Source organism: Schistocerca serialis, chromosome 1 (genome assembly GCF_023864345.2).
Source record: "Schistocerca serialis cubense isolate TAMUIC-IGC-003099 chromosome 1, iqSchSeri2.2, whole genome shotgun sequence".
NCBI lineage: Eukaryota > Metazoa > Arthropoda > Insecta > Orthoptera > Acrididae > Schistocerca > Schistocerca serialis.
Genome location: NC_064638.1, coordinates 652,454,461 through 652,469,702, shown reverse-complemented (window position 1 = coordinate 652,469,702; position 15,242 = coordinate 652,454,461). Strand labels below are relative to the sequence as shown.

Sequence of the window (15,242 nt, the reverse complement as noted above, 5' to 3'; positions counted from 1 at the left end):
CTGGCTGTGGGGCTGCAACATTGTACGTACTGCTGCGCGCATTTGTACAAATAAGCGGGCGCCACTCAGCGGCGTGACGGCGCGAGTGGGCGGCGCGTAAACATGTTCCCGCGTTGCCTCCCAGAACACAGCGGCGGCCAGCGGGTCTTGCACGGCGACAGCCGCCGTCCGTCGTCTACGGCCTCTCTCCTCTTTGTAGCTCGGCACAGTTCGCTTTTCGAAACAGACCTTGGGGAGGGGATGAACGGCGGAAGTAATACGTCTCTGATTTCGTAAACCTGTTTCTTGCTGGATCCGGTCGAAAGAAGGCTCGTAAGCACACAATATCGTGAAAGTTGAATCTCTTCTTCTTCTTCTGACTAGGGTTGCCCCTGTTTCTCTGCCTAATTTTGTGAGTGTACTGGATCAACTGCTATCCTATCTCTTGGGTTGTCGTCCAGGTGCTCGTTCCCCTTGTCCTCGTCCATGTTTACAAATTTTCGCTAGTCTTGAAGGGTCCATCCTTTCTACATGATCTTTCCAATTCCTTTTCCTTGTTTTTATCCATTTATTTAAGTTTTGTATTCCACACTGTTCCCTTGTCGACGCATTTGTTCCTTTTTCCCCACGTGGTTATTCCTTGCATCTGTCTTAGTGCCTTCATTTCCACTGCCGTTAACGTATGTTTCATCTTTTTTGTTTTGTAAATAGGTTGTTTAGGTTTTTATGTTGGTAACGCCATGTAGTGCTCTGTATGAAAGTCACTGACTGTGCTGTGTGCAGTCTGTGGCTGATTTGCATTGTTGGAATACTTGCTTTTGTAGTGTTGGGCAGTTGGATGTGAACAGCGCGTAGCGTTGCGCCGTTGGAGGTGAGCCGCCAGCAGTGGTGGATGTGGGGAGAGAGGTGGCAGAATTTTGAGAGCGGACGATCTGAACGTGTGTCCGCCAAAAAAAGGAATATATATATTATGACTTTTGAATATTATTAAGGTAAATACATTGTTTGTTCTCTATCAAAATCTTTCATTTGCTGACTATGCCTATCAGTAGTTAGTGCTTTCCGTAGTTCGATTCTTCTATTTAGCCGGCAGTATTGGCGCTCGCTGTATTGCAGTAGTTCGAGTAACGAAGATTTTTGTGAGGTAAGTGATTCATGAAAGGTGTAGGTTATTGTTAGCAGGGCCATTCTTTTGTAGGGATTATTGAAAGTCATATCGCGTTGCGCTAAAAATGTTGTGTGTCAGATTAGTGTTGATCAGAATAAGTAAAGAGAGAAATGTCTGAGTAGCACAGTAATTTATAATTTTCCAAAGGGGACGTTTCAGTTTCTGCTCTAGTTTCTCCTGCATATATCAAAACACACGCGCCATTCTTTTATATATTTTTATTTTCCCCTCAGTTGTCACACATTTGTTTCTCCATACAATATTTTTCGTGCATTCGGCTACGCCTTTGTCACTTGATCTTTCACTTCCATGGTTACGTCTTTGTAGCTGGTGATAACAATTCCTAGATAATTAAAGCTCATAACCTGTTCAACTGACTCATCATCTACTTCTAGTTTACATCGTACACATGCTTGTGGTACTATCATACCCTTAATTCCTTTAGATGAGATTTCCATGTTATATCGATTACCTGTTTTATTAAACTGCAGAAGTATCCTTTGTAGCCGGCCGATGGTGGTCGAGCGGTTCTAGGCGCTTCAGTCCGGAACCACGCGATTGCTACGGTCTCAAGTTCGAATCCTGCCTCGAGCATGGATGTGTGTGATGTCCTTAGGTTAGTTAGGTTTAAGTAGTTCTAAGTTCTAGGGGACTGATGACCTCAGATGTTAAGACCCATAGTGCTCAGAGCCATTTGAAGCATTTGTCCTTTGTAAATTATACTTATCATTTGCTATCAGTGCAGCATCATCAGCATAACATATTTACTTTTTTATTTCTCATTTTTGGCCTGGTTTCCTTCTTATGGCATTAATGATGTGGTCCATCGTTAATTCGAATAGGAGTGGGCTTAATGTCTCCTTGTCTCATTCCTTTATCTAGTTTAATATCATCTGAGAATCCTTCGTGTGTTTTAATTCTAGTTTTATCACCTGTTTATACACTGAACCGCCAAGGAAACTGGTATAGGACGCGTATTCAAATACAGAGATATGTAAATAGGCAGAATACGGCGCTGCGGTCGGCAACGCCTATATAACAAGAGTCTGGCGCAGTCGATAGATCGGTTACTTTTGGTATAATGTCAGGTTATCAAGATTTAAGTAAGTTAGAACGTGGTGTTATAGACAGCGCACGAGTGATGGGAACAGCATCTCCGAGGTAGCGTGAATATCAGGAATCCGTCAAAACATCAAATCCGTTATAACATCAAATCTCTGACATCGCTGCGACAAGAAAAATCTCCTGCAAGGACGGGACCAATGATGACTGAAGAGAACCGTTCAGCGTGGCAAAGAGCAACCCTTCCACAAATTGTTGCTGATTTTAATGCTGGGCCATCAACAAATATCAGCGTGCGAACCATTCAACGAAACATCATCGATATGGGATTTTGGAGCCGAAGGCTCACTCGTGTACCCTTGATGACTGCACGACACAGAAATTTACGCCTCGCCTGGGCCCGTCAACACCGACATTGGACTGTTGATGACAGGAAACATGTTGCCTGGTCGAACGAGTCTCGTTTCAAATTGTATCGAGCGGATGGACGTATACGGGTATGGGACAACCTCGTGAATCCATGGACCCTGCATGTCAGCAGGGGACGGTTCAAGCTAGTGTAGGCTCTGTAATTGTGTGGCCGGCCGCGGTGGCCGTGCGGTTCTAGGCGCTCCAGTCCGGAGCCGCGCTGCTGCTACGGTCGCAGGTTCGAATCCTGCCTCGGGCATGGGTGTGTGTGATGTCCTTAGGTTAGTTAGGTTTAAGTAGTTCTAAGTTCTAGGGGACTGATGACCACAGCAGTTGAGTTCCATAGTGCTCAGAGCCGTTTGAACCATTTTTTTGTAATGGTGTGGGGCGTGTGCAGTTGGAGTGATATGGGACCCTGATACGTCTAAATACGACTCTGACAGGCGACACGTACGTAACCATCCTGTCCCATCAACTGCATTCGTTCATGTCCAGTGTGCATTCAGATGAACTTTGGCAATTCCAGCAGAACAATGCGACACCGCGCACGTCCAGAATCGCTACAGAGTGGCTCCAGGAACACTCTTGAGTTTAAACACTTCCACTGGGCACCAAACGTCCTACACATGAGCATATGTCCGCAGCTCGTGGTCGTGCGGTAGCGTTCTCGCTTCCCGCGCCCGGGTTCCCGGGTTCGATTCCCGGCGGGGTCAGGGATTTTCTCTGCCTCGTGATGATTGGGTGTTGTGTGATGTCCTTAGGTTAGTTAGGTTTAAGTAGTTCTAAGTTATATGGGACTGATGACCATAGATGTTAAGTCCTATAGTGCTCAGAGCCATTTGAACCATTTGACCCATGAGCATTAATGAACATCTCTGGGATGCCATGCAGTGCTGTTCAGAAAATACCTCAACCTCACTCGCACTCGTACGGATTTATGGACAGCCCTGCAGGATTCATGGTGTCAGTTCTCTCCATCACTACTTCAGACATTTGTCGAGTCCATTCCACGTCGTGTTGCGGCATTTCTGGGTGTTCGCGGGGTTTCTACACGATATTATTCAGGTGTACCAGTTTCTTTGGTTCTTTGCTGCATATCTTCTATGATTTTCATTAAAGCCACTGGTACTCTCTTGTTCAGTTTTTGGTGAAACAGGAGTCAAGCTACGTCAGCTTTCTGGAAAACTGCAAATAATCTATGCCAGAGACAGCTTATGAAATCCTTGTACGGCAGCTAGAGTGCATGGAATCAGTATCAACTTGAACTAATAGATTACATCGAGCGTGTGGAACAGTAATAATAAAAAATGGTTTCACAGATGCTTATATTCACATCTGAATTACAGGACAGTGACCGAGATTATTATGAAATGATGGGTAGTCTAAAAATACGCTAAATATTATTCTGTGAAAAAACTAAGAAATGATTTGCTGTGAGGGATCATAAGAAAGTAAGACTAATGGTTATCGCCGTGCAGACGACGACGCTATGTTAGAGACGAGTCCCAACAGATACGGCGTGTGATCGATCGTGTCCTTTACAAAAGGAACCATTGCGGAATTCACTCTGAGCGATTTGGAAGAGCGTGTAAAACATAAATCTGAATGGCAGAAGGGGGTTTTGGACTTTGTTTCCGCCGGAAGTAAGTACAATGACGTCATTCCTAGGAATGATAAAAATAAAATAAGGCACAGTTCACACAGCGACGTACAAACAACTAGTCTTCACGCTTCACTAGTAAATCTAATGGGAAAGAGTTTTATGATACCAAAAAAATACAGTGGCGGTCCCATACTCGTCGATGGAGACAAGAACGGCGACGCTGGATTGTTGTGCTGGACAAGGTGCTAAATGATATGGTTCCCTGATTATTTCCGTTGTCGCTTTATGAAGTGTAAAGAGTGTATTCTATCGAATGGATTACTTGTTCTGTAGTCCGTCTATGTGGTGCTCTGGATGAGAGCAGAAAAAATGGGGAAACCCTGTACCAACACATACCCTCCTCTCCTCTGGATAGTCTCGCCCGACACACGGGTCACCACCAACACCACCCACCGCACTGCACCAGATATTTCATTTTATTATTGCTTACAATCTCGAGACCCGCCACAACTGTGTTTGAACATTCGCTTACTGATCTGTAATAGCCAGCGGCCGTGCCGCAGTGGTAACACCGGTTCCCGTCAGATCACCGAAGTTAAGCGTTGTCAGGCTTGGTTACCACTTAGACAGGTGACCGTCCGGTCTGCCGAGCGCTGTTGGCAAGCAGGGTGCACTCAGCCCTTGTGAGGTAAATTGAGGAGCTCCTTGCTTGAAAAGTAGCGGCTCCGGTCACGAAAACTAACAACGGCCGGAAGAGCGGTGTGCTGACCACACGCCACATCCGTTTCGGCATCTGGTGACGCCTATAAGCTAAGGATGACAAGACGATCGGTCAGTACAGTTAGGATCTTCCGAGACCTATTCGGACGGAGTTTTAGCAAATCAGTCAGAATCCTTAAACCATAGTACTACATTTATTGACCATCTACATTGCAGTCGCAGAAGATGGATTAGTGGTAGCTCCTGATCTTAACCACTAGGGCACCTCGCAGTTAAGGAAGTAATATTGCTCAGGAAGCTTCTTTTGGGGAATTCTACGTCTATGACCTATGCTAACATTATTTCCGTCCGTGCGAGAAAGTTCCCGATTGTTGGGAACAAGTTACTAGCCACTAGAACCAGAATTCCAGGAAACAGGAAACACAAACCCACCGCGCGTCAGCCTTGACTAAGAACCGCGACTAAGTTAGTGCAGTCCCATTGAGGTTAACCAAGGGGGGGGGGGGGTTAACGGAACGTCCCCCCCCCCCCCCCCCCACCTGCCCCGCCACTGCATGCTCTAGCTAGGAGACCCAGATAAGTCACAAGTTGTCATTAATTCTGTAGGCTCTGCATTAGGTGCCACGTTATTGACCACATATGCACTGCTTCTGGTCGTCCTCAGAGTAGTAGTTAATTCTGGCGTCGGTGAATCTTCAAAAATGGTTCAAATGGCTCTGAGCACTATGGGACTTAACATCTGAGGTCATCAGCCCCTAGACTTAGAACTACTTAAACATAACTAACCTAAGGACATCACACACAGCCATGCCCGAGGCAGGATTCGAACCTGCGACCGTAGCAGCAGCGCGGTTCCGGACTGAAGCGCCTAGAACCGCTCGGCCACAACGGCCGGCCGGTGAATCTTCGGTGACACTCACAGCACTCACAGTATTCACTTCAACACAGTCACGTACAATCGGATTTCACTTAAAGTGCCTGTATTTTCTAAATATTTTCTCATTTCTCTTCCAGATATCTTATTTGCTACTTCGTTCACCAGGTGCTATTTGTCTTTTCTCTAAAAGTTATGTTTATCTGAGTCCGCAGATCTTCAAATGCAGAGCACTCTTGTAGGTTATGGTCTGGTGAATCAATGGCGTCACATGCATATACACTAACTGATCAAAGTACCGGACACCTGTTAGTGGACATTACAATGGGATGTGTCCACCCTTCGCCTTTATGACGGCTTGAATGGCGGTACAATTTCAGTGGGATGTCTGAACGTCTGTGGAGGAATAGTACCCGTTCTTCCTCACGAATCAAAACCAAAAAAGGTACTGATGTTGGACGCTGAGGTTTGGAGTGAAGCACGAGCTACAGGTCGAGATCCTGTCCAGGTCAGTCCGTTTCAGGACTCTTATTGCCCATAAAACATTGCCTCACAAATGATGCTTTATCATTGCATTGTCCTGCAAATATAATCGTTGTCTCCGGATTGTTCCTCTACTGTACGTAGTACACGGTATCATAAATTGTGTTAATATGCTTCCGTATTTACCGTTTTCTTGAGTGTGATAAAAGAGACCACAGCCTAAGCACGGAAAGCACTACCTCCACTGTAATTGACAACACATGATAGCAAGTAACGTTAGCACTCTTTCATCGGTCTGCCACAGGTACAGCATAATAAATCATTCCAAATCACACGTTTCCACTGATGCACTGTGCACTGACGTTGCTCATTACACCACCTCAATCGTCGCTTAACACTGACTATACAGATGCGGCCTACGAGGAGCGGATCGACGTGCCTAATTCTTTTTAACTTCCTAAGTACAGTCATCGTGTTCGCTGGACTGCTGGTAGAACTTTGGAACTCATGAGTGATTCCTTTCGTTGATTTCATGCGATTCTTTCAAACTACCATCTGCAATGCTCGAAGGTCTCTGTTCGTTCAGGGGTGACATTCCCTGGCGGATTTACTACTCTTTTTGTCATCCAATGTCCACATTGGAGGTCGCTGAGCTCCTGAAAAAGAAGCATTCTACTGTTACAGCTTCTCTATTGACAACCAAATACCCCAGGCCTCCTTTAATATTGGTGGGCTCGCCTTTCGTAACATCTAGTGGTAATACCACATTACATAGGGTATCTAGATATTTTTGGTCACATAGTGCACAGTCATATGCTGCTCTAGACCGCCAAATACAGCCGGCATTCGAGTCGACAATCTCAGATGATAGCACCATTGCAGTGACGCACGTGAGGGACTAAAAACACACGGCTCAACTAATGATATTCTCTGTGAGACACTTTCCGAACGTAGACGTTGGTAACACGAGAAGTGGGTGGTCAGTAGGCGCAAGCGGAGAGGGACTTACCTCCCGGAGCAGCAGGGTGTTGCCGGCAGCGGCGGCAGTCCTTCTGCGAGGTCGCCGGTTGGCTCGGCGCGTGTACGAGGCCGCACGTGCCGTTTACGAGCGCGCGCCGTCGGACGTGGAGTCGACGTCACAGCGGCGTGTCTTGCCAGCACTTTACGACTGCGGCCAGCGGCCGCCGCCTACCGCAAACCGTGACGTCGTGCTCCGCCGCCGGCGCGCCCACGCCCCCCCCCCCTCCCCCTCCCACAGCCGCGCCGAACGGCGCCAGCTTCTTCTAGTCTCGTCGGCTTCGGAAACTATACCGTACGAGGACCTAGCGTGCCCCTCGGCATGATCTGGCGCACCAGTGTGGAGTCGCTAATGAGCGGTGCTTGCAATGATTATAGAGGCACAGACTAAGGTGAGGAATCGGGAAGAGTTCCAAAGTCAATCATTTTTTTAATATTAACAAGTTTTTTGTCTGTCTTTCTGCCCGGTACACATTTTGCAGCTGATTTTAAACTAACTTCCTGATGAACTAGTGACTTGAAAATTTAAACGTAACTCAGAACCGGACGTCAGTGCAGTATTAACTACCTTTCTTGTCAATCTGTTCGGTAGGGGTGGGGGTGAGGAGTGAAAAAGGCTGGTAACGACTGACATCTCGACTGTCCTGCAGGACCGGCGTCTCGTGTGGGTTGTAACGCAATGCGTTTCAGGCGGTATGCGAGTGGACAGGCACAGCTGAGCAGAGAGAGGGGCACGAGGACATATGTGCAATATACGTGGCAATGTGTACGTGGGTTCAAAAAATGGTTCAAATGGCTCTGAGCACTATGCGACTTAACTTCTGAGGTCATCAGTCGCCTAGAACTTAGAACTAATTAAACCTAACTAACCTAAGGACATCGCACACATCCATGCCGGAGGCCGGATTCGAACCTGCGACCGTAGCGGTCGCTCGGCTCCAGACTGTAGCGCCTAGAACCGCACGGCCACTCCGGCCGGCGTACGTGGGTAAAAAGTTAGTCTATATAAGTAATTATTTAAATAAAAAATTTAATCTCATCAAAATGTTTAAAATTTAAAATCTCATATACACAAGACTAACAAGCACAAAATAGTTATTTAATTTGAAATAGGTTTTTTAAATGAATCAGGATTTTAAATTGGACTGAAAAGTATAAAATAATTTCTCATAGCTCTGTACAGAATTCCAAGCCCACACAGATAGTCGGGAAATTTGTGTTTCTGAATTTTTAATAGCTAACATAAGGTTTGCAAGATTTATGAGGAAAAGCTTGGGGCCAGTACAATAGTCAAGAGGTGAACTTCCTCATGAATCAATTGTGTATTGCATGTGCCCCACGTTTTCCGTTATAAATCTCACAAGTATTGCGAAAGCTACAAAACAGAAGCACAAACTTTCAGGATTATCTGCAAACATTTAAGCATCTGTATAGGGCAAGAAGAAATTACTTTATCCCTTTTAGTTCGATTTAAAAACATGTTAAGTTAAACATTTATTTTTATTTATAATTATTTTATTACATTTATATTCATTTAAACATTTTCTGCAACAACATCGTCCGTGACAAGCATGTAATGCTTCTAGTCGCAACTACATACATATTCGACAGGAAATTTCTTCTTGTTTTTGTTGCGACTAAAAACATTGCATGCTGGTGTACCAGTTGCCATGAAGACCCCAGCAGAAGAGACTGCGCCACGGCGGAACGAAGCAAGGCAGACAGGCGGACTAGAGGGTGTTCCTTTTCCGGCTGGAGGGCAGCGCGCCGTTCACCGTTGGCGGCCTGGCGGCTTGTGCAAGGCGCGAGTGTGGCAAGGTCGGCCTATCTGAGCGCCGCGGGTTCAGGGACAGGCGGCGCGTGGGGCCGCGCCGCGCCACATGTCGCCACACTACCGCTACTGCGGCTGCGGCTGCCGTTAGCCCACCGCTAAGCAGCCGCTCTGGCCACAGCCTGCCGGCGATTGCCTATCAATACAAGCCTGCCTGGGTAACAAATACGGATCAGATAGCTGTAAGATTTTACAGGGATTACGCAAAAGAACAAGACTCCCTACTAGCAGCAGTTTATCGCAGATAGCTGGAGCAACGAATGGTACCTTTTCTTTTTTATCAGTCTTGTGACTCGTCTGATGCGGCCACCCACGAATTCCTCTCCTGTGCTAACCCCTTCATCTCAGAGTAGCACTTGCAACCTACGTCCTCAATTATTTGCTCCATGTATTCCAATCTCTGTCTTCCTCTACAGTTTGTGCCCTCTACAGCTCCCTCTAGTACCATGAATGTCATTCCCTATTGTCTTAACAGAAGTCCTATCATTCTGTCCCTTCTCCTTATCAGTGTTTTCCACACGTTCCTTTCCTCTGCCATTCTGCGCAGAATCTCCTCATTCCTTACCTCATCAGTCTACCCTCTTCCGTAGTGCGCGTCAGTGGTCCAGCGGCTGTATAAATATGCAGCATCCCGACGGTTCGCCTGAAGATGATGGGTGCGAAACTCAACGAAACGTTGCGACAAGACGACGCAATCACTCAGCTGATCACCCCAAAAGATGTTCTTACTTCATATTTACCTATCATACAATTTGTAGGTGGCCGAGGTGACCTGGGGTGTATAGCACTTGGTTCCTGCTGTGGAGGTCGCAGGTTGATTCCCGAGTAGGGGCGAGGATTTTCCTCGTTCGGCGAGGATTTTCCTCGTTCTAGTCCCTGCTGGAAGGGCCCAGGTCCACTCAGATTCCTATCAAATGAATACCGGAGATGTCTCCCAGAGGTAAGAGGCGGCCCGTGCGATGGGCTCGCTACGCTATCCGCCCCCTCCCCCCCCCCCCCCCCCCTTCTGCCGCCGCGGTGAAGGAAACCAGTCACGCCTCTACCCGTTGGCAGGCTGTGTGCCACAGGCTTTATCCTTTCATTTGATCATTGTTTGTGGAAACCACGTTGATCCATACCACGCAGATTTTCGATCTTCAGAAGGTTATAATACGCCACTATAAACCGTGCGGCAGAATTCTGCAACATACACACACCAAATATACAGGTCTACAGTTCTGTGCGGCTTGTCGACGGCCCTTCTTGAAAAATGCGCTGACTTGTGGTTTTCATTGATCACCAAGAACGCTTTGCTCCTCTAGCACCCTGCGGTACACAGCTGCCAGAGTAGAAGCAAGTTCTTTTGGTTACTCTGTATAGAATCGTACTAGTATCCCAGCAGATCCAGCGGCCTTTCCTCTGTCAACGATTTCGCTTCCTTTACTATCCTGTCGTCACTTATTTCTGTAACTGTCATTTTGTCATTCGTGCCATGATTTAAAGGACGCGAACAGAGTTTTTCTCAGCGAAACAAACTGGAAAAAAGTAGTTTATTTCTGAAAAAAGTAGTATTTCCATGACTGACCGATAACTTCGATCCGATTACTGTTTTAACGTGAGACCAAAAGTTCTCTGACGGATTTTATCTTGCGGATACCGATAGCTTACATGCATTTGCAATAGTAATCCGCAAGCCGCCCGAGGGTGAGCACCGGAGAGTATTTTCGATGCTCCTATGTACTTTCGAAGCCCCTATGTTATCCTCCATTCCCTGTGCCTTTCGCGGATGGCGCGTGGGAAGAATGATTATCGGTAAACCTCTGTATTAGCTATAATTTCTCGAGAAATTCAGTAAGTGGGAAGCAATACGTTGCGCGACTCTTCCCGAAAAACGCTCTCTCGGAATTTCAGTATGAAACTAGTGCACGATGCGCAATGCCTCTCTTGTAGCTTCTGCCACTGGCATTTGTTGAACATTTCTAAAACGCTCTTTCTGCGACTAAACAAGCCTGTCACGAAACGCTAAGCGTCTTCTTTCGTGGATGAGCTGCATTTCCTTGAGATTCCTCCTATGGATCTTAATCTACCATCTGCTTCTTTCTTTCTTTTGCTTGTGCTGTTTTCCCGCAATGACACAGGGTCGGCATGATTAATCGGATTTGCACTACCTGCCGCCACCCCGTACCCCCAGGGACGGAATGAGTGTACCCCAACAGTCTGTGTCTAGTGTAATCCATGGAAAAGTGTGAATGCGTTCAGATGTCTGTGTAACTGAGGCAGGACGTGGGGACCAGCCCGGTATTCACTTAGCGGGATGTGAGAAAACGTCTAAAAACCACATCCAAGCTGGCCGGCGCAGCGGCCTCCGTCGTTAATCCGCCGGGCGGATTCGATCCGGTGCCGGCGCGTCTAACCGAGTCCAGGAAGCAGCGCATTAGCGCTCTCAACTAACCTGGCGGGTAGCCTAACATCTGCTTCTCCTATTATTTATTTTACGTTGTGATTCCCCTTCAAGTTGCTTCAGATAGATACTCCTAGATATTTTACTGTAGACGTTGTTCCCAGCAATTTGTCATCAATTACGTAGTTGTGTAGCAGTGGATTTATTCTTCTGGGAGTTACATTTATGCACTTTCAGGTTCAACTGCCAGTTCCTGTAAACATTCGTCAATCCTCGACAGGATTTTTCGCAAATCGTTACCGTCTTCTTATAGACAAACGCATTATCTGCGAACAGCCTTACAGAGCTGCCGACGCTTTCTATTATATCATTTATATTCATGGTAAACAATAACGGTACTCGTAAAATTACGTTTACATTTGTCGATTTTATTCCGTTAGGATCGACGTATTGAGTACTATCTTCCAGGAAGTATTGAATCCAGACACAAGTCTTTTCACAGTATCCTCATAAAAGTGTCCCTCGAGTCACATCGTTTACTGTTGATTTGCCAGGGATGTGTAAGCGGCCCATCGGTTGTGGCAGTCAGGGAAAGCAGCCCAGCGCGACAGGCGCAGCACATAAACACGGCAGCCATGTGCCGCGCTGCCCGCGACCGTGACGTAAGGTGACGGCGGCGGCGGCGGCTCGGGCAGGCGAAGCCGCCCGCTATTGTGGGCCGCGGCGGCAGTTTGGCGCTCTAAGTATAGCCCGTCCGTTGCCCAGTAGAGCCACGCCGTACGTCTGCCAGCCGCTAACCAGCGGGACGGCGTGTGTAGGAAATACCGCCGCGCTCGGCGGCGAACGTCACTCGTCCTCTGCCTCTGGTCGCGGACAGACTCCACGGCCGAGGGCCGGCATACTTCCACGATGGACGTCACCGAACGGAATGAAGCATCAAAACATACCACCTCACCTCACCTGAAAACGATTCTAGTGCCTTTATGCCCGCTACACCGTGCACGGTGATTCCGTAACAAGAACTTCCAGCATGCTGGAGTAGCTGTGGTTCAACAATTTCTGTTAATCAGTACAGTGAAAAACCAGTCCAAAGTTGCAAATTTTTCTTTTTTTATTCGCTCGATGTCTAGTTTCAGGCCGAGACCTATTTTCCAATCATCCTGCAGGGCAGTACACCAAATTTGCACTCATGTGTAATACAGATATTTCCAAATTTTTAATCATATGCCAAAAATAAAGAACATATTGTGTCACTTACGTAACATAGTCAAATGGTTCAAATGGCTATAAGCACTATGGGACTTAACATCTGAGGTCATCAGTCCCCTAGACTTAGAACTACTTAAACCTAACTAACCTAAGGACAGCACACACATCCATGGCCGAGGCAGGATTCGAACTTGCGACCGTAACAGCAGCGCGGTTCCAGACTGAAGCGCCTAGAACCGCTCGGCCACAATGGCCGGCCGTAACATAGTCAAAAACGATATTTCCGAAGATGTGAAAACCACGTGAAAACCATGCCAAAAATGTGAATCGAACGGTTACAGCGCATACAGATAACTGGCGTGTTTATTCCTTCTGCTGCCAAACCATGATAGAGGGAACCTTTTTTTATTTATTAAAACGTTCCCCGACCGCCAAGAATATAACAATTAATAAAAAACCATACACGTCAACAGTAAAATTAATGGTTTTTAAAATCTTTACCAGAAACAGTCAAATACTTAAAATCACTATGTTACTTAAGTCTCGAAACGATATGTTCTGTTTTTTTGGCATATGATTTAAAAGTCCGCAGCTCGTGGTCTAGTGGCTAGCGTTGCTACTTCTGGATCACGGGGTCCCGGGTTCGATTCCCGACCGGGTTGGTATTTTCCCTGCCCCGGGACTGGGTGTTTGTGTTGTCCTCATCATTCCATCATCATTCATGACAGTGACTAGATTGGACTGTGTACAGATTAGGAATGTGTACGGGCGCTGATGACCGCGCAGTTGAGCGCCCCACAAACCAAACATCATCATCATCATATGATTAAAAATTTGGAAATACCTATATTATACATGAATGCAAATTTGGTTTTCTGCCATGTAGGATGATTTGAAAATGGGTTTCGGCCAGAAATGTCGGCCCGAAAGTAGTCATCTAGTGAATGAAATAGGAAAAATTTGTAAATTTGGTTGGTTTTTCTTTGTACTGATTCTGCAACAGTCCGTCCAGCAAGCGTGGTGCAAAACGTTAAGGTTCAAAGTAACTTTCACATCATGTGTCACTCCAAGTAACATAGTAACAACGTGGCATCAGATCCTACGGGACATCAATATGTCACATTCAGAGCTAGTGATATGCGCCGACGTGACACTCACCTTTCAACGTTATTGTTACCCTGTACTCCTTCCCCATGTATGCCTTTACAGGAGTGCATTAAGCTCTGACTCTATTCTTATGGCGAAGTCTTGAAACAAGAGAATATTCGGTAAATGGACTGGCCTGCCCATTCCCACCGAGCACGTGTGGGATTCACTGGGGACACGTACTATGGCACGTCCACACGCACTAACGTGGTGTTATAATTCTAATGAGCAGCAGTATAATAAGAAACGAACTACGGTGAGTATTGTGAATTTCACATTAATTTCCCCTGGATAATATCTAATGATAAACAATAGTGTAGTCAATAAACGGTATTGTGACTGTGTTAGCTAAACGGTAACGTTTATCACATAAACAACGGCTCTGTGACAATGTAAAGTGCATTCCTCAAGATGGATTCCGCGCATTTTTTATTGTCATTTGACCATTACCAGGTGCATGTACAATATCATTGTTAACAGATATACTACTAGACATTTCATTTCATTTGCCATATTATTTTAGTTCTAAAAGGAGAGTGAAGGAAACAGGATTCTCCGGAAATTGTTGTAGTATTCGCTTCGAGCGATTGATAGAAACCACAAAACACGTAACTCTGGGTGATATGGCAGGGATATGAACTCCTGGCGTCCCGAACGCGGTACTTTCCAGTGTACCGCAATGTTTGTTTTCTGCGGATATGATAATAGTTATTGCAATTACTGCTTTTAGCGTTTACAGGTGCACAACGTAGAGAACCCTGACGAAGACAGTACTGTTCATCACAAGAAAAGACAAAACAACATGGTTTTGAAGGACACGATAGAGCACAACCGAAAATCAACTGTGGGACAAGAGTCTTATCTTCAAAACAGTATTTTTTATTGTTGAGTCTACAGCTTTCTTAAATGCGCTACGCCATGCATAAATGTTGAAGGCAGACAAAAATCTGTTCGGATGCCAATATGTAAACCTTGCAGCACTTAATACTTAGATGAAACGCGCTTGGAAAGTATAAAAACCAGGGAAAGAAATAAGACATCACGTTAATGGTTGTTTCTTATATCACGCCAGTAAATTTTAAACATTAATGTCGGTAAAGTTAAATATAGTTGTAATTCTGATTTAAAAATTCTCAAAAGTACTCACATTTCTGGTCCATCCACCTGGGTGGCGTCCTTCTGCGGCGCTGGCACTCCTGGAACAAGATGCCACTGGTGTTAGTCGTTTCACATATTAACAGTACACAGTCTCGAGCATAATATGGGTTAAGGAGTTTGCAGTCAACGCGAGCGTCGCATCAAGCACAGCTACTACCCTGTCAGGTGAGGCAGGACGGCAGTGTGCCTGTGGATGTCTGCAGG

At 46.1% G+C, this 15,242-nt stretch overlaps 2 protein-coding genes across 5 annotated transcripts in view; one reads left to right on the top strand and one right to left on the bottom strand.

Moving 5' to 3' along the window:
* Nucleotides 1–15,242, bottom strand: part of LOC126479202 (uncharacterized) — a 687,919-nt gene that overhangs the window by 290,330 nt on the left and 382,347 nt on the right. For 2 of the 4 annotated variants that reach the window (XM_050103765.1, XM_050103768.1), the window contains exon 5: nt 15,028–15,076. The gene's annotated coding sequence lies outside the window, so the exon portion shown is untranslated. Of the gene's footprint in view, nt 1–7,306; nt 7,433–15,027; nt 15,077–15,242 lie in introns of those variants that run through there. The other 2 variants (XM_050103767.1, XM_050103769.1) reach the window with 1 other exon arrangement.
* LOC126420542 (protein PRRC2A-like) overlaps nt 1–15,242 on the top strand; it is a 116,516-nt gene that overhangs the window by 57,397 nt on the left and 43,877 nt on the right. The gene's annotated exons all lie outside the window — the stretch shown is intronic.